We start from the raw sequence: 20,128 nt of genomic DNA, 5'->3' as shown, positions 1-20,128 counted from the left end.
GGTACTTGTTCGCTATCGGTCTCGTGGTCGTATTTAGCCTTAGATGGAGTGTACCACCCACTTAGGTCTGCACTCTCAAGCAACCCGACTCTAAGGAGAGATCCTCCCGAAACGCGTACCGGTCACTACGGGCCTGGCACCCTCTATGGGTAAATGGCCCCACTCAAGATGGACTTGGACGCAATTCAATGTCTCGGGATAAACGGATCCTCCTGAACACTACATTTCCCAGCGGCGGTACCACGGGATTCAGTGCTGGGCTCATTCCTGTTCCCTCGCCGCTACTAAGGAAATCCTAGTTAGTTTCTTTTCCTCCGCTTAACCCTTTCGCTACTACGGGCCACTATAGTGGCCTTCCACAAGATGCCACTGAGGTACTACGGGCCACTATAGTGGCTCTCCGCAAGATGCCACTGAGGTACTACGGGCCACTATAGTGGCTCTCCATAAGATGCCACTGAGGTACTGCGGCCAACCGTTTTGCATAAGTATCTGACTCTGGGTATGCACTGATAGTGTTTTTATTTATAAATACCCTTTGGAGAAACATTTTTTCGTCCGAAAACATTCAAGCAGCTTGGGTTCTCCGCCGCGGTACTCTCGCTGACGATCGGCGTCGCGTGCAGTGATGTCGCGGCGCTCCGTTCAGCGGAAGTACCGCGGCGGAGAACCCGCCCGTAGCGAAAGGGTTAATAATATGCTTAAATTTAGCGGGTATTCTCACTTACTCTGAGGTCGTCAATTTCTTTGGTTTCATCGAAAGGTGAATATTATGCTCGATGCAAAAAAAATAAAAAAATAAACGAAAAGAAGCAAAAAAGCAAACACGTAGAGAATCTGTGCGTGAATCAACCTTTCGCATATTCAATTTTTCCTCTCTCTCTCGTTTCAAAATGTTTGTATTATTTATCGTTCGATGAAACGAGCACAAGAGGGAAAAAAATTGAGACACTACGTTCCCATGATTTTCGTGTTACTTCCTTTTTGCTTCAAACATTTTGTGGACTGCAGCTTCGTCGTATTGCTTTTATCAATTTTTAACAATTTCAAAGCGAAGACAATGTAACCGATCAATGTCCCATCGATCGGCACATAATGTAGGGGCCTAAGGCGCCGCCCTTCCACCGTTCCAAAATGCGAGAGCGCACGCGTAAGATCCCCTCCGCTGCCTAGAGCACCGAGCGAGGTGCCTGCCGATCCGCGGAACGAGCACTTGTCGTCGAGACTCCAATGCGATCAGACGCATCTTCAGCTTTTGTAGAAATTTTCGAATACTCGCACTCACCGCAAGCAGACCGACAGCTACGAACCCCGTGCTTTGGTCTCGCTTCCGAGATTGCTTCCGTGCCCATGAGCAACCGACATTAGCTTCTCACATCAACCGAATTCTTAGGAATTCGCAAGAAAAGAGAACCTAACCGAGCGAGCCATGCGACGCGTGGGGAAATCGGTGCAGGCAGTCAACTAGACATCTAGATAAAAAAGGGAGCTCGACCGCAGGTGCTAACATGTTGTTAAAGTTGCGATACCAAGCGAGCTGTGTGAGAGAGAAAGCGGTGTGCCAGCGCGCGTCAAATCATGTCTCCTTTTCGCATTCGAACCCAAGGACGACCGCGTCGGTGAAAACGTTTACGCGCCGCACGACGTAACCCAAAATCGCGGCCGTAAGGTGCGCACGCGAGATGCACGCTACGTTCGTTGTATAGGAGAAAAAGAATAAATGAATTGTGAAGCTTTCCTCTTTTCAATCTGAGCGTATCTCTCTTATTTCGTTCCCCGTCTCTCTCCCAGGGAAACGTGCTCTTGAAGGAAGAGCACGGTTACAACAACTCGCAAGACGACCCATTTCATCCCGGTTCAATTTTAACGTCCGCCCGTATTATTTTTTGTTCCACAAGAGATTTGGAATAAGTTTCTTTTTCTTTATTTATCATCCCTTCTTTTCGAGCGCAACGGAAGCAAAAGGAAAAGCAAGAGCGAGAGAGAACATTTCGCGTGTATTTCATTTAGCAATTTTAACCAACACGCGATGTACTCCCCACACACCTCTTAGATTTAACTGCTCTTCTCTTCTTCTCTCCCCTTAGCGCAAGGGTAAACCCCATTTTTCTCTTCTTTGGAACGCAACAAAACTTTCGAGGACTGGACGACCGAGCGATGGTCGCGCGGTCTTCGCTTATCTCTAACAAACGAAGTAGTCCGTATGTATTCTAAATGTTGAAGCCTCCTAGGACTTTAAGCCATGCGAGACATTGAAATGCTGTTTTAACGAGAGCATGCATAATTGCTGCAAACATACTTTTATCACAAGTTCTAGCCGCGCCACGGAGGCTTCGAAGTTCCTTCACCATTTCGCTTTCCTCTCTTTTGTTACACAGTTTCAGACCACGATCAGGGGTGTCGAAGTGCTACGTGGATTGTAAACAATCATTTTTATCTTGGAGCGGAGCGTTCCTTTTGTTACGTCGCGAGCGAGATACGGCGCGCGACGTACAAAATAAAAAAGAAAAAGAATTTTATGATGGTTGATACGCGGATGAGAACGGTATTATCGCTGCCACCAGTCCCAATCGCGCTCGACGATGTTAGGTCGGTAACGATTGGAACAATCTAAGAAGAATCGTTTAATTTATAGTAAGATTCTGAATTTATTTATTGAGGCCGTCAATGCTCTGGTCCCATACGAACCCCTCGTGCGAGTTTGTCCGAAACTAATTATGTGTAACAAAAAAAATATAATTTCAAATAAAGAGAAGCATAACAATAAACATGGTTTGGTTAAACAATAGGTACGAGCTGTTGGAAATACAGAAAAATGAAATATATATATATATTAACAAGAAAAGTAAATTATGCAAATTTTGAGATGATTCAATCAACGATTTCGGTGAACAATTAGTATATAGTGGGAGGAAACGGTCCCAGGGGGAAACTACCAAGACCGACGGTCTCGTGGGCCGCCTCTCCTTATTGTAAATGGAAATTTTATTAAAAATGCGAAATATCTTCGATACCTTAAATACGATGTTGAACGGAACGATCTAGTGGGAATTTTCCAGAACACGCGGTTTCAAGATCGCTCGTTTTGCCTCACTAAATCCAGATTCGTCGTATTGAGCAAAATGAAATAGATGACTTACCAAGCTCGATGTTAAGTAATACACGATAATATAAATTTTGTGTTATAAGCGCTGTTAGCTGGATAGTCTGGAAATCTGGAACGCGAAGAAGAGATGAAAAACTTGACACACGCACTACGCGTTCGCGATCGGCCTTTGTACGGTATTGCGGTTACGAGACGATACGAAAACTGATTTCAAAACGACGCAATGCGGAAAAAGGAAATATAATTAATTACGAACGATTTAAAATGAAAGAGAAAAGATAGATAATTGAAAAGTGTGAAAAGATTTTAACGTATTCCGTTTCGGATGTTGGAGCATTTGAAGGATATCCTCGGAAAGGAATCTTACGGAAAGATCGCGGAGATTATCCTGGAGCGTTGAATTGGGCGGAGTCGCACAGGGCACAAAAAAACACGTGGTTTAATCTTGCACTCAACGCCACAGTTAAACAAAAAAAAACGCCGGATTACGCCGATAATCGGTTAACAGTTTCGATTGGATAATCGCGCAACAAAAAGTTCGTGGTGATCGTGTAGTAGGTGTAGGATAAACGTGTTTACTTCTCTAGGTCTGGATTACGAATAATCCCGAGTACGCGTATCGTTCGCGAGGACAAAGAGAAATTCGGTTATTACCGCTGCGGTGGAGGGGGACGGGCGAAACCATCGGGACACGGCGAAGGAGTTTTAAATTCGGCTACGTGCGCACCGGTGCGAGTAAACACTAACATAAAGAAGCGAAATGTATTGACAATCACCGATTGCCGTCGCCCGAACATATTCGTATGAGTCCTTTACGCGGAAAACGAGAATCGCAATCTCCAGGCACTCTGCCTTTTACAAGGACTTTACCGGTCAGCTAATCACTACAATTTTCACGCGTAAACTATTGCTCGACGCGAACACGGGCTCCCCGTCACGTAACTCACGATTTTTCGACGAAGAGTGATTTGCCTCAGTCAAGCGATCGTATCTCAGGGTTCGACCCCTGATCATGGGCCCAAAGTGGGGACATCATTTGGCAAATCAGGGTACGTGTCGAAGGGGAAGGCCCGCACGTATTGATTTTATCTAGGCGCGTTTGCCGAGTTCTCATCCCTCCTTGACCTTACTTCCGACTCTGTCTATCGTTGACTATCCTTCTTTTTACCCCTCTAACGCTATTCGAATTCCATGCGTCGCAGTTTTAAAACTTCTGGAATATTCGAAATCTATTAGGACTTTATATGTTCGAATTTACTAATCAAAGAGGCTCTTATAAATGATATTTTCGGTATCGAAGAAGATCTAGGCCTCTTAACAGATGTTTAACTCGCTATATTGAACAATACTATATAAATCGCTATAAATGAATAATACTACATTATTCCGTTCTTATTTGCGTTTCGACCGTTTACGGAAAAGGCAATGGATATTTGTAATTATTATCGAATCGCGGATGTATGCAAATATGTTGCTGCATTTAGTTGTCATTAGTTCCGCGTACATCAATTTTTAAATGATTTACGTATTTTCTAAACGTTCTACGTTTAACGTTTAGCTGTAGTTCGTTGTCGATGTTTATTGCTTTGGTCGACCTTCGTCTCGAACGTTCTTGAACGTCGATCGGCAAATTTCAAACTTCAGTGGTTGTCACGCAAACCTTCGCATTCCTTAGTCATTCAAACAATTTCATTCCGTTCCATACTAATTGTTTCGTTCTTAATTGCACTCATTCCTTGTGGAAAGGTCGGCTGACGCATGCCCTGCAGGTAGGAGAAGTATCTCGCTAGTAGGGTAGAACAAGAATTTTCTTTGTACGGCGCGGTTAAGCGGGGAAACTTCCAAGTGCGTCACACTGCTTAACCGCACGGCGAAAGATGTTGCTAATACCTCTCCTTAACCTTAGCGGCTTCGAATTTCTATATGTTTATTGCTACGCGGTTTCGATGAGGCAATCGTCCTAAGGAAGGTTGACTTCTTATTATTTGAAACGAACTAATTATAGCCTCCTTTGTGTGCCTCGCCTGGGAATGTCTCCATGTGCTGCGCACTAACGAGGTACACAAATTTGGTATGTTAACGGTCAAACTATTCAAAACTATCAGAAAGAAAATGGAAATAGATCTTAGCTACAGTCGGATTGTTGAAAATAATTCGGACGTAACAAATACCCCCCCCAGAATCATTGCCGTCCCCGGCGATGTGGGGGTGCATACGCGCGGTGATATACGCATGTTTTCGCGGCGCGCTTGCCCTCCTGCGCTTATGTTAGCTTTGCCTGATACATAGAGTTATAGTAACTGCGAGGTAAGATGTTCGTCGGGCCCGTGCTTGATGGTTTGCGCCCAGCTCGCCGACTTAGAGGCTGAGCACCGCCGCTTTCCCTCGTTGCGTACGATGTCTGGATACCGCAAGGTGAAGATAGAGGCTAGTGGTTGTGCCTCTGCCATAAGGTGTAATTTGGATCCGTTTCTGCATCAGGAGGGTCGCCAGAGGCTCCTGGTCGAATGTCCCTCGATTTTGGTCAGTCGGACGGGTCCGAGTCCATCCGCAAGGATGTGGCTGCGTGTACTGAATCGATTTTTGATTCCACTAGGACCCCTTGTTGTTCTTCTGGGTCGCCTATGTCCTCCAATTCTGGATCGAAGAGATCGGTTGTTCATCAGTCCTGGCAACGGCTAGGTTAGCAGGCGGTACTGAGTTAACTCCAAGGCGGTGACTGAGCCCGGTGGAGATTCCTGGTCCTGATGTAGGGGCCAAGTTAGCTACAAAAGGGGCGCTGTCCTCGCTTCCTCTCTTTAGTGCTCCTGTATGTGGCCATTGCGTGGGTGGTTGTATCGTACATGCGCAGAAATACATAGATAATATTCGCGAAACTAGCATAGGAATATCCATAACGTTGGAAAATTAGTCATTCACTCCGCTCCTGCAAAGAGAATATACAAAGAAACACAATGCGCCAGTCGACCCTTCCACAGAATCTCGGTTGCCTCTTCGTCGAATCATCTGGTTCTAATTCGCGACTAAAAAGGCCGACTGTGCATTGAAATCAAGTTTTTCCTGTCTTCCAGAATTTTAATTTATCTATGTGCCTGGAAAAGAGGTTACCCATTTCATACTTCAATACGACGTTGTGTTTCGGCGTGATCTCTATTATTTCATAAGGACCGTGATACCGTTTGCCAAACTTTCCTACCCTTGGCTCAACCAGGACGTATGCCATGTCTCCTATTTTACCTTTAAATGGACGCGCTCTCGCGTCATAATACGACTTCGACCTGATTTTCGCTCGATTTAGATTATTTCCCGCAATTTCCTGCATTTCGTTCAAACGATCGTTGAGATCTTGTATGCAACGGTCATAAGTCGGAAGGTCGTCGTTAGCGGAAAATGCTGTAGGGCATCGCGCACGTTTCCCATAAATTAGTTCGAAAGGGGTAAATTTTGTACCCTCGTGCACGGAGGTGTTATACGCGAAAATCGCGAAGGGAACTAGTCGGTCCCAATCGTCGAAATCTCCAAGGTAATGCGTAATATAATCGATCAATATGGCATGGCTACGTTCAAGGGCACCGCTCGTTTGCGGGCGGTACCCGGATGTAGTAACATGTTGGATACCAAACATCTTTGCCATGGTAGAAAAGATTTTATTTAAGAGACTGGTACCTCTATCCGACAGAATAACGTTGGGTGTACCAAACTGTAAAACAAGATGAGTTACCAACGCGTGAGCTATTGTTTCCGATTTGATGTTTGAAACCGAAACTGCTATGCAGAATTTCGTGAGACGGTCTTGCATTGTCAATATATGCCTGTTTTTCCATCAGGTATAATTTGAAGAGGTCCGACGGTGTCTATTGCTACCTTCGCAATGGGTTCTACGGGTGTATCTGTGATAACCATAGGTTCACGCGCTTTATGGCTCGGTATCTTTCGCGTCTGACAACTTGTGCATCCACGAATGTAATCTTCTATCTGACTACGCATATTCGGCCAGAAAAATCGTTCGCGTATCCGTTGATATGTCTTCGTCACACCTTTGTGTCCTCCTACGAGGCTCCCGTGCATTTCTGCGATAATTTCTGTTCTAATTTCGCTAGGTGGTAATTGCATGCGACCGTAACAAAGAGGGACCTTCACGTTGGCGTCTTTGAAAGTCTTTCTCAGTAACCCGGGTAACGCGTCCTGCGGTAACGTATCAGTAAAATCATCAAATCGCGAGATTCGGAAAGAATCTAAATCGAGCTCGGACAACTTTTGCTTGAGTTTCCGTAAGACCGATTCTAATTTCGCGATTGTCAATTCGTCGTTGAAGTTCTTTCCTATTACGACGCTGAAGACTTTATTTTTACCGCGGTTCGTCACGATAATATTTCCCAGTTTTAAATTTGATTTTCGCAACGTTTCGAGATCTATTACGCCGATATCAACGAGTAGCTCACTAACCGGTGTCAATCGTAAATCACTGGTAAGAAAATGCACATAATTGTCTCTATAATAGGTCAAGTTTTCTGACGCGAACGTTACCGTTTTTGGGACCTCTGTCCTCTGAGGCGGATCCGAATATAGATCCTCCGAATCTATGGGTCTAGATGTTTGTGTAAATCGTCAACGTCAGTCTCCGTGTCTAAGTTCCTAGCGACTTGCGTTTCCTCTAATCCTTCTTCAGGTGAAAACTCGAAGAATTCATGGTCGCTATCCGAATAAGGTGTTTTGAAAGGTTCTTTATCGGAGTCGACATTGACAAGGTCCGGCTCGAGTCCTGAGGTATGGGGTACTCCCAGTGCTCTCGGGCATGACCCCAGGCTCGGTAGGACACTCCTACGACGAACGAAGATCGGTGGTTCGGACGCATCTGAATCAGTATCGGAAGTATTACTGTCTGAAGTTATGTCTGTTGAGGTATTTGAAGTAATTATAATTGCAGGTTTTGGTACTGAAAGGGGTGTAGTAGATGAAGGTTGAGAAGTTGGTTTGTCTGAAGATCTAAGCCGAGTTCGAGTGGAGATGGCTTCCGGATCGTGAATAGGTGGAGGTTTCGGTTTTGTTATCGATCCTAACGGTCTTCCTGCCTTACGTTTGGTTATCGCAGGTTCTAATTCGGAACCAGATGTTTCGGGTGAATCTGTAACCGGCAAAACGATCTTGGGTCTCACAGCACGACGCGCATTGTTTGATTTGACAAGTGCACTCGTACGTAAGAATCTCTTAATCGTCTTAATAACCGAAGGCGGTTCACGTTTTTCTATACGGGGAACAACCTGAGGGGATTTTTCCAAGCCGATCGGGCTCGCAGGCTGTTCCTCATCTGAAGAGGAATCTAGCGAGAAATCGTCTGAGGTGTTCAATTCATTGATGACAACTGGGTTTCGCGACAGGGCAACGGCGTTAGTGTTTAATTTCCCTGGTTTGTGCGCGAAATCATACTCGTAATCCCGTAACTTTAATCTCCAACGTACGAAACGTTGACCGGGATCCTGAATTGAATTTATCCACCTCAACGGCTCATGGTCACTCACTAATTTGAATTTCCTACCGTAAAGATACGGTCGAAAATGCAATACCGCATATAAAACGGCTAAACATTCCTTTTCGGTGGTAAAATAGTTCCGTTCCGGTTTAGTTAGCGTGCGAGAAAGGTATGCTACCGGTAAATCATGTCCATCTTTCTCCTGACTCAAAAAGGCTCCTATTGCAAAATCTGAAGCATCAGTAGTTAATGTAAACGGCTTATCGAAATTTGAATATTGTAAAATCGGTGCACGACACAGTGCTCTCCGTAACGCGGCGAAACTCTTTTTCTGCTCTTTCCCTCAAATGAAAGGAACATTCTTTTTCAGCAAATCTGAAAGACGGTTTGACTTTTCCGTAAAATTTTCAATAAAACGTCTATAATAACCCGCCAAACCTAAGAATTGTCTGATGTTCTTCGCGTTCTTTGGCCGCGGAAAATTCTTAACAGCAACGATCTTTTTAGGATCAGGACAGACTCCACGCTTGCTAATTACGTGTCCTAAGTACGCGACTCCGGTCTTAAGAAATTCGCATTTATCGAGTTGCAACGTTAAACCGGCATCGGCTAGGCGTGTAAATAGACGTCGAACCTTTTTACCGTGTTGATTTAAATCCTTCGCGTAAACGACTAAATCGTCCAAATACACGAAAACTTCTATTCCTTGCAACCCGCGCAAAACCTGATCCATGAGTCGCTGAAATGTGGCTGGCGCGTTCTTTAAGCCTTCGGGCATGCGAATATATTCGTAGTGCCCGTTTGGTGTACTGAAGGCAGTTTTATGGCGGTCTTTGGGGTCCATTTCGATTTGCTGAAACCCGCTTGGTAAATCAAAGACAGAAAAATACTGTGCGTCTGCGATGTAATCTAATATTTCTGTAATGTTTGGTGAGGGATATGCGTCACCCATTGTCTTTTCATTCAATTTGCGGAAATCTATTACCATTCTCCAACGTGGGTTTCCCTTCGAATCTGGTTTCTTGGGTACTATCCACAGAGGAGAGTTGTAAGGTGAATTTGAAGATGTAATAATGTCGTTTGATAATTTAGTTAACACCTGTCGTTCTATTTCTTGCTTGTGTACTGGTGGAAATCTGTATTGTCGTGTGTTTAATGGTATGTCGTCTATTGTCGGTATGTTATGTTTTATGTAGGTTGCAGCTTGTAATTTATCAGACGGGAGATGAAAACGGTCAGGAAATTCCTTAACTATCATTTCTACGTGCTCACGTTCTTCGTCGTTTAAATGATCTAGACGCAGTTTACTTAGAATTTCGGCAACTCTATCTGTTGTTACATCAGGTATGCTATCGGTATCGGAATCGTCTTGTTCTTCCGGAAAACAATGATAATCAAAAGGTATCAGTTCCTGTGCAGGTATAGTTAGTTCGAGATCTTCGTTGAGCGAATTTATCGCTAAAACATGACATACGCCCTGGTTATTAACCGAAACAGCAGCTTCGCCGACATACAGGCCGTCAACTGTCGTTAAACGCGGCAAATAGCCCTCTTTTAATTTGTTGTTAACGACATCGATCGCGATAGGTTGTCTTGTACGAGCCTTTACGATATATGTACGCGGTTCTAATTTTCGTCGTTCACTGTAATCTAACGAACGCTGTTCGACAAATTGGATCGGTCGAACCGGATCTGAGCTCGTGACTAAGGTATTATTCGCGAACGGGATTTTGGCTTGCTCTTGGCGAAGATATTCCTGCCCTAAGATTCCGTTGGTGCTTAACGGAAAATCCGAGCGTACGACATGGAATCGAACTGGTTTTCCTTGCAAATGAAGTATCGCGGTTCCGATTGTTCGATCCTTTTGCGGAGTAATACCCGTTATTAATGTAGCCTCGTGCGTGGCTATCGGAATATTCGTCAATAATGTATCTAATTTGATTAAATTGATTTCTGCTCCGGTGTCTATTAGAAAATGCGCGACTTTTAACTGAAAATCCGTGGACGACATCTTGACTATCGGTGTTTCACGCTTAGTTTCTATCGATAGTACTGTTTCCGTTGGAATGTGACCTGCGGATGACACTCCGGCGATTAGCGCGGCTCGTCGTCGCGTCGGTACGACTAGTCGTATTCGAGTTTATAGATTCCCGTGCTGCTGGCGACGTTGACCTTCGGTTCGATGGTCCAGCCGTCGGCTCGCGTAAAGGTGGTGTACGCGGCCGTGAATCACGCGTCCTTGCAGGGGACGTTTCCCGTTTGTCATCCGCTCGCGATCGCGCACCACACGTACATTTTCGTTCCTCTGTACTTGGTTCTTTCCTGTGCAATACTCTAACAGGACTCGGCGTTCTATCGCGTGGATATGACACGTTACGCGACGTTTCCATCGGTCGAATGGGCGAACTATACCGAGGGTACGCGTAGCTGCGATTCCTATTTGGACTATCATTATATCGCGGTCGGTAATCGTAATCATCATTTCCGCGATACTCGCACTCGTAAGATGGTCGTCGTAGATCGTACGATGCGGATAATCTATCTTTAAGGCGCATTTCAACTTGCAGAGCTGCTTCTAGTGCGTCTGGCAAGGTTGTGCTATCTCGTCTGGCAATCCGCGAAGAAACGCGCTCAACGCGGTACCCGTTATCGGTTTCAGGATAGCGGGCGCTTGTTCCCCGGGCTCGATTTTAAGGAAATCCTCCATTCTAACTAATGAGGTTCGGATACGGTCATGAAATGCATAAACTGACTCATCACGGTGCATGCGAATATTAGCGATTTTGAGATAATAGTCGTTAAACGTCCTATCCGGCGCAAACCGACGCTTTAAATGTTTTATTAATTCTGGGACGGTTTCAAATCTCAACCCGTAAACACTATCGCGAGCTTCTCCTCTCAGTTTGGAAATTACGAGGCGCAAAAACCCGCGCGTTGACGTCGTCGGAAGACTTTCCGCATTATATTCTACTTCCGATAGAAAATCTCTTAGTCTGATATTTTTCCCGTCAAAAACCGGCACATGTTGAACAGCTTGCTGTACGGCGAAACTCTCTATTACCGAAGTAGTAAAAGCAGATTCATTGTTACTATCTCCGGCGGCATTACGTCCGTCTAACAGACTCGCGATGATCGTATTTCTGCTAGGGCCTGCCTCTTTCGGATTCGGCATTTTGAAAAATATGTTCAATATTCAAGATATGCAAAAATATACTGTAACGTGGTGACACCCGTGCCCCCCCCTCCCTCCCCCCCGTTACAATCGCTGCGCTTTCCCCCGCCTATGCGCCCACCTAACAATAACCCATAACCCTTCCCTCACCTCACCCCTTTCTCCCCGCCCACCGGTGTCGGGCCGATGGAAGCGACGGAACCATCGAGGATCACCCTTAACAGGAGCTTCGAAGCCGGCGGCAGATCCACCCCTCCAGCAAACACGGAGCAACGAGGAATTCTCCAGAAATTATGATGAAGCGGCCCAAACTGACGCAAACGTCCACCCGGAGCCATCTGTCGCCGAACCCGAAGACCTCAGCCCACCCGTCACCGCAGGAAGTCCGTAAAGCCCCATCGACCCCGATCACCGGTGTAGCGACGATCGATAATCGATCCATCCCGGACCGGAAGAGGCCCCCTTCCAAACCCCATCCCCTCCCTAAAATATCGCGCGACGGTCTCGTCGTCGCAGTGGCGACGACGAGCCGGCAATGAGCCTAAGGCTACAATATAGCGAGCATATAGAAAGTTTAGAACGCGTTTTGTGAGAGTTGTGAAGCGATTTTGGAAAGTGTGAGTTTGAGTGAGGCGTTTAGGGTAAGCCTTTTCGATAATTATTGAGACATTGTATAGTCCGAGTATTGGCAACGGCTACCCCTTTCTCGTTTCGACCCCTGTTTTTGGAAACCACGCGTAACGTAGAGACCCCCGCGAGAACCCATCCCGACCCTGCAACCTTCCCGTCCCCCACTATTTCCTCCTCGCGTACTCCCCCGCGGAACTGTACGGACGGAAGTGCCCGAGACCCCTCCGTTGTGAATTCCCCAATACCCCCTTTTTCCCTTTTCTTGATTTCGATTGCCACAGAGTGGCTGGCGCCCAACAAAGTTTTGTATTTCGCAACACCCCCGCAGTATAGAGTGAACCCGCAGAAAGGGTCACAATACACAATATATATATGAAAATAACACAAAAATCAATATGACATGTAATATTCAATTTACGTGTTAACTGCTCACTAACCAGACGAATATACAGGGTGTTTCTTTTAAAACAGGCCACCTAAATATCCCCTCTATCTCTGAAAATACAAAAAATGTTTCTGACGTAATCTAAATGGTTTCAAAAGACGAATCAGATGGAAGAATCGTTTTTTATAAATTGTAATTTTTTAATCGTTTTTTCTAGGTCACTCGTGTTTTTTACGTATGTACACACATTTTCTGTTGTTGTATATTATAGCAAATATTATTGTGCATTCATACATGTTTAATAGCACGACCTTGAAGTGACCGTGGACTCTAAAATTTAAACACGAGTAACCTTAAAAAAACGATTAAAAAATTGCAAGTTATAAAAAACGGTTCTTCCATCTGATTCGTCTTCTGAAACCAGTTAGATTACGTCAGAAACATTTTTTGTATTTTCAGAGATAGAGGAAATATTTAGGTGGCCTGTTTTAAACGAAACACCCTGTATAGTTAGAAATATATAATTAGTGATAAATCGTCAAAAATTGAAGTAATAAATCCAGAAATCAGTAATTTTGAAAAAATGAAACTTTAACAGAAACACAAAATAACAAATAAATATACAAATAAATAAATAAATAAATATATAAATAAATAAATATGACAAAATATAGTTAATTAGAGATATTATTATTAGATCAAATCAATTATAGGTTCAATAATGAGCAATTATCAAGCATAACACACATAAATAAAATACACAATATATATATAAATTGTAACACAAAATATAACACAGTAAATATATAAATATATAGGCACAATGCGTAGTGAAGTGTGGCAAAAGGAGCTATCTTTATTCGTAACTTTTCCCGTATTCACCGCACTCGTGGCTCGAATTAATTAGAATAATTTTGAAATTGACAGTTTGAAAATTTATACACTTCCTAACTGCACAAATTCAACGAACGAGCATTGAAAAGCATCCCACCGCTGCCACCAAAAATTTGTTACGTCGCGAGCGTGATACGGCGCGTGACGTACAAAATAATAAAATAATTTTTAACAAAAAAAAAATCCGACTTCGAAATGCACTAAAAAGTATAAAATAATTTCTATTTCATTTATATCTGTATTCCACAGCTATTAATACAATCTACTTAATCGTTAAATAGGATACTAAATATATTTCAACCTTTTCGGAGGCGGCACAAAATTAAAAATACCCGAATATACGATCCTGCCAATAACGATTTGATTGCCGTATGGCAAACTTGGTAATTAATAAGTCGCAAGAAAACATATTCGAAATGTTATAGATACGGCAGAAAACATTTGTAATTGTAGCGATTGTATCAGAAGTTGGTAGCACTTCTGATGTACATGTATACCGCATTTCACGAGAGACTGTACTTAATTCGCGCAGCTCACTAGGTCTAGGGACATTTTCAATAACGTGTGTGATTCCCCTCTGCAGCTTGCTTCTTACTTTGCGATCATATAAATGGTGGACAGAAATATATTACGTACGATAATTGATAAGCGATGATCATATGGTAAAGATACACGATATAATGAAATTCCTATCATTTTTCAAAGAAAAAATTATATGTTTAATTTTGCGCCTCCTCCGAAAAGGTTGAAATATAGTTAGTATCCTGTTTAACGATTAAGTAGATTGTATTAATAGCTGTGGAATACAGATATAAATAAAATAGAAATTATTTTATACTTTTTAGTGCATTTCGAAGTCGGATTTTTTTTTGTTAAAAATTATTTTATTTCACACTTATTAGTGGAACGAGCTGTATTTGAAGGATACCGTATTAGCAACCAATTGGTAAAGAAACTGACGAACGTTACTAGCAGGGGTCTTCTCGCCGGTTCAAGCGCTTCGACGCCATTATTGATAAACGATCACTACAGCAAACCACGTGTTCACTAGTTCTGATCGTTTAAGTGTGTCCAAGTGCAGTTCAGCAGAAAAAAAATCAAGCTCACTCAGTGAAGAGATCACGATTCACAGCACCTGTGCAAGCTACTGGATCAAAGGTACAGATCAATTATACGACAATTACATTGTACACGTGAGCCGCCAACCACGTGCCGATCACGCACACGTTTATGGGCATTATCACAGCAGCGGGATGAATTAATATAATTAACGGCGCTGAGAAGCTCGCTGTTTGTACTCAGTAAACGTATTGTTCAATTATCACCGATCAAGGTGACAGATCAAGATAATAATCTATATGTATCAATTCATGTGAAATCGTTGTATTGTTCACCATATCAGACAATTCATGTTTTATGTATATCAAAATTCAAAGCGGATCATTGAAAAAATCAAGAATTTACCGCCAAATCATCGTGTTCACTACAATTTTACATTTGACTCAAATAAATCAATTTGTGAAACCCGAACCAGCAAGTGTCAATTCAATCCACCGGCGCAATCCTTCCAGGATTTCCATCAATCCTGAACAATGCACGACATAATAAATTCACATTTTCATGTAAATCATGGGTTTTATTAATATTTTTAGTAATTTTGAAACCGCCTAGAACCGATGACATGAAAAAATTAAAACGATTTTTTTGCATGTTATAACGATAAAACATTAACAAATAAGCGACTATAACAATATAAATCTACATTTGTAAAATAATTAAGCAAAATTACCATTATTTGTTGATTTTTCAGGACCGAAAAGCGATCCAGAACCGATTAGTCGAAAATTTTCATAATCTTATTTTTACATTCTGTACGACTGATCCATCGTTAAATGCTATTAAACTAACGTCCGTGATGATATAAATGTACATTTTCGCTTCATTTAGCCAAAACATCGAACTTTAGTTGCGCTCCGAAATATTTTAAAGTCCCAGCGGCGTATTGCTTCGCCTCTTAGAACCGATTAGTCGAAAATTTTAACAATCTTATTTTCACACTCTGTACGACTGCTCCATCGTTAAACGCTATTAAATTAACGTCCGTGATGATATAAATGTACATTTTCGCTTCATTTAGTCAAAACATCGAACTTTAGTTGCACTCCGAAATATTTCAAAGTTCGAACGGCGTGTTGCTTTCAAAGTGCCTCCCTCTAAATACCGATCGGCAGGCCGCTAGGTCGGCGACGCACGGCCTTACGCCCAGGCGTATACGGGAGCAAATCGCCGTGAGAGCGTGCGATTTCGACTTTCGCAATAAGATAGTCTCACTTATGGAAAGAAACGTATACGTCTCCGAAATAAAAAAACATGTTCATCACGATCAATGTAGATCATGGGTTTTATTAATATTTTTGGCAATGTAGTTACCGTATAGAACCGATGAATCGAAATTATTGAAATACATATTTTCTCCAAGTTCCAGCGGCTTATTGCTTTACCCCGAAATTTTTCAAAGTGGCACAGCCGCGTGTGTTACTTTGACTCGAAATTTCTCCAAGTTCCAGCGGCGTATTGCTTTGCACCGAAATTTTTCAAAGTGCCAGACACAGCGTGTGTTACTCCGACTCGAAATTTCTCCTAGTTCTAGCGGCGTATTGCTTTGCCTCGAAATTTTTCAAAGTTCCAGACACAGCGTGTGTTACTCCGACTCGAAATTTCTCCTAGTTCTAGCGGCGTATTGCTTTGCCTCGAAATTTTTCAATGTTCCAGCCGCGTATTGCTTTCCGATTAAAAAAAAAATTAGCAATGCCTGAAAGCCGGAAATATAACATCCAACCTCCACCAATTTCACAATATCTTCGAGATTCGTGTATATATGATTTATAATATATAAATCACTATTATTATTCTCTTTCTTTCTAAAATCTCTTTCTTTCCGTATTCCGTATAATACGCACTCGTTCCTCTCGGTGCGTATTTTACTACTGGGGCCTCATCTAACCGACAAGACGAATCCCAAAGCATAGGGCTGAGTCTCAACAGATCGCAGCGTGGTAACTGCTCTACCATTTCGACAACCGTGTTGAAACCACGGTGCTCGCGCTCCGCCTAACCGAGTAAGTAAAGAAACTATGAAAGTAGTGGTATTTCACCGGCGATATAAAATCTCCCACTTATGCTACACCTCTCATGTCTCCTTACAATGCCAGACTAGAGTCAAGCTCAACAGGGTCTTCTCTCCCCGTTAATTTTTCCAAGCCCGTTCCCTTGGCAGTGGTTTCGCTAGAAAGTAGATAGGAACAGAAGGGAATCTCGTTAATCCATTCATGCGCGTCACTAATTAGATGACGAGGCATATGGCTACTTATACGATTTATTGATCATAAACCATTATCCATGGACTGCATGGAGACAGTTACAAAAGGAAATAATAAGAGTAAGAAGAGAAAAGAAAAGTAAAAAAAGAGAAAAGAGAGAAAAAAAGGAAGAAAAAAGACGGAAAGAAAATAACAAAACGCAAAGAAATGTATAAAGAAAAGTAATAGACGTACTAATACAATAAATGTAAGAAAATATTAAATGTCAGTAAATGAACGTATTGTAATCGTTGCAGTATAAAGGCTATTAATTGTTAAAAGGCACGGGAGTACAAAAATAAAGATAAAATATATAGAGGCTAAATAGTACTAAAGCACGTGTTGCTAGATATGATACAAACATCAAATCAGATCAATGCAAAAACAAGTAGATACATAAGTATACATTTTATTGTGCCGGATCGCTAATATATATCTAACTACATGCAATTGAAGATAAGGAAACGATAGAAATTATGATCTAACACGAAATGGCCAGAGATGTATATCACAGACGTCATCTGTGAAAACCGTCTAAAGTTTAGGTATGATCCGTGGATTGCTCTTGTCGTTATTGATCTCATTTGATTCTTATTGAGACCAAGAGACGTAAGAAGTGTTGCAGAGGGCTGTGCCCATATTCCTTTCCAAGTCAGCGTAACTGAGGAGAAATAAATGTTATTACGGCGTACGCGGTGTGTCCTTGAAACATAATCAATAATACCACCTCAGCCCACCCGCCATTGCAGGATATCCGCCAGCCCCATCGAACCCGAACACTGGCAGATCGACAATCGATAATCGATCTATCCCGCGACCGGAAGAGGCCCCCTGCCTGTTCCCTATCCCCTCCCCAAAATCATCCGGCGACGGTCCCATCGTCGCAGCAGCGACGGCGAGCCGTCATTGAGCCCTAGGCTAGCATTGTATAGAGAACATAGAGAGATTTTGCGAAAACCTGAGCGAATACAAGCGATTATAGAAAGAGATTTTGAGAAGTGCGAGAGTGGGAAGTGTGGTGAGTCCCTTGCGATAATACTGTGTAAAGTACTTGAGCTTTGGCAACGGCGACCTTCGATTGCGAACTTTCGTGTCCGCGTATCGCGCTGGTTATTCCGCGTTATAGTTTGCGAAAACCCCGTTGTTCAGCCCTTATTAATCCCGTCCACAAGAATCCTCCTACGCGTAACGTGACGAACTTCCAGTGAACCTTCCCGACCTGAGATCTCCCCTCCCACAATAGTCCTCCCTGCGTACTCCCCCGCGATATTGTAAGGACGTAAGTGCCTCAAGTCCCATCCCCTGTAACGACCCCCATTCTGCCCCTTTTTCCAAATTTTCGATTGCCACCGCGAGTGGCTGGCGCCCAACGATTATAAGAGAGAATTGCGTAAAGTAAGCGTGTATAGAGTGAACTCCCGAAAGGGTCACAATTCATATCACTATATTTTCCTTTTTTATTAACTGCAAGTATATTTAAAACTTTATCTCTCCCCTTTCTTTTATTAGTTTTGTCCCTGTTTGTTCTTTCTGTTTTTTTTTCCTCTCTTCTTTCTTTCTTTCTTTCTAGTTTCTCTTGCCTTTTTTTCTTTTTTTTTCTTTTCTTTTTTTTCTTGTCTTTAATCCAATATTCTTCTATATATTGTGATATTCTTTTCAAATTTTCCTTTTACATTATATTAATTACTTTTTATTTTCTCTTCTCCTTTTCTCTTACAGGTCTACCCGGTCGATCTTCTCTCTATACTATCATCTGTATATGCTAGTGCTGCCAATACCGTCGACATGAGCCAATCTGACACCCCCACGGGGGCTACAAAGAAGCGGCCAAGACCACATCCAAGCCCTGTTTGTGAGCTAAGCGACGAACTACCTACGCAGAGTACTCCCATTCGTATTATAAGTCTGAAGGAATTTAGTCGATTCGACGATGATATTAAAGGTCATGAATATAACTTACAAGGGACATTACCCAATCGACACACGCCGATTTTGATGCCCTTTGAGTATGATATAGAACTCAAAAAAATATTTGACACGTATTTTTTTTATCGGCAATCGTCCATGCTGAAGGGGTGAAAAAAATGACAAAAATAGATTATTTTTCAATATATTTTTTAAACAAATAAATTCATCAAAAAGGTGGCTATATAGAAAAATTTGCTATTCAAAAACACACAAATTCCATTTTGAATTTTTCGCCTACACCTAATGGTTCCTGAGATATTCAAGAAAATATGTTTTGCAACCCCAACTTTGAGGGCTATTTTTACCCCTTTAGCATGGACGATTGCCGATAAAAAAAATACGTGTCAAATATATTTTTGAGTTCTATATCATACTCAAAGGGCATCAAAATCGGCGTGTGTCGATTGGGTAATGTCCCTTGTTAGAACATACTTTGCCGTCTAAAGAGCCTAAAGCGCGTACTACTGCGGTTAATGGAGCAATGTCGTATATGAAATCCATTTTTTGTACAGTTAGTCGAGCTTATGTAGACCTAGCAGCTAGATATCAGGAGTTATTTGCACTTAGAGAGCAATTCATTTCCGCAATGACTTTGAATAAAACGGATGAAATTCGTGCTGAAATGTCATCAGCCACTCAACAAATTGAGAAACTAGTAAACTCAGAGATCCAAAAAATATTAGTTGCAAATACTGACCAGCATCATACCGTCGAGGAAAACATTAGCAAAAGAGTAGGAGACACTGTCAGCAATGCCTTATCCATGCTTCGAAATACAGTTTCAACTAATTCCTTGCCTCCTGCTCGATCGTACGCCTTGGCTACCGCAGCAAATGCTGATAGTGGCCCTTCTTCTGTGTCGATTTCAAAGACTTACAGCATCTCAGTAAATAAACTAAAAGAATTTATAGTCGAACCTGCCTTAACTCATAAGACAGAGTTTGTAGATTCAAAAGCAGTAAAAGATGCTTTGCTTAATAAGATATGCCCCAGAAAATATAATATCCGAGCGAAAGGTGTTATTGCTCTGAGTAACACAGCTGTTCGTGTCATTGCGGAAACAGTAGATCTCGACCTACTCAGAAATTCTCAGGATTTAAAAGAAGCCGGTTTAATTATTCGCGACAAGCCTCTACTTCGTCTC

The 20,128-nt window shown here is 42.5% G+C and overlaps 1 pseudogene; it reads right to left on the bottom strand.

The window, feature by feature from the left end:
• The window catches only part of LOC114882144, a 4,517-nt pseudogene extending 4,162 nt beyond the window's left edge, over positions 1 to 355 (bottom strand).
• Positions 356 to 20,128: the final 19,773 nt, after the last annotated feature.

This window comes from Osmia bicornis, unplaced genomic scaffold, assembly GCF_907164935.1.
Source record: "Osmia bicornis bicornis unplaced genomic scaffold, iOsmBic2.1, whole genome shotgun sequence".
Classification (NCBI taxonomy): domain Eukaryota; kingdom Metazoa; phylum Arthropoda; class Insecta; order Hymenoptera; family Megachilidae; genus Osmia; species Osmia bicornis.
This window is presented reverse-complemented; position numbering and strand designations above follow the sequence as displayed.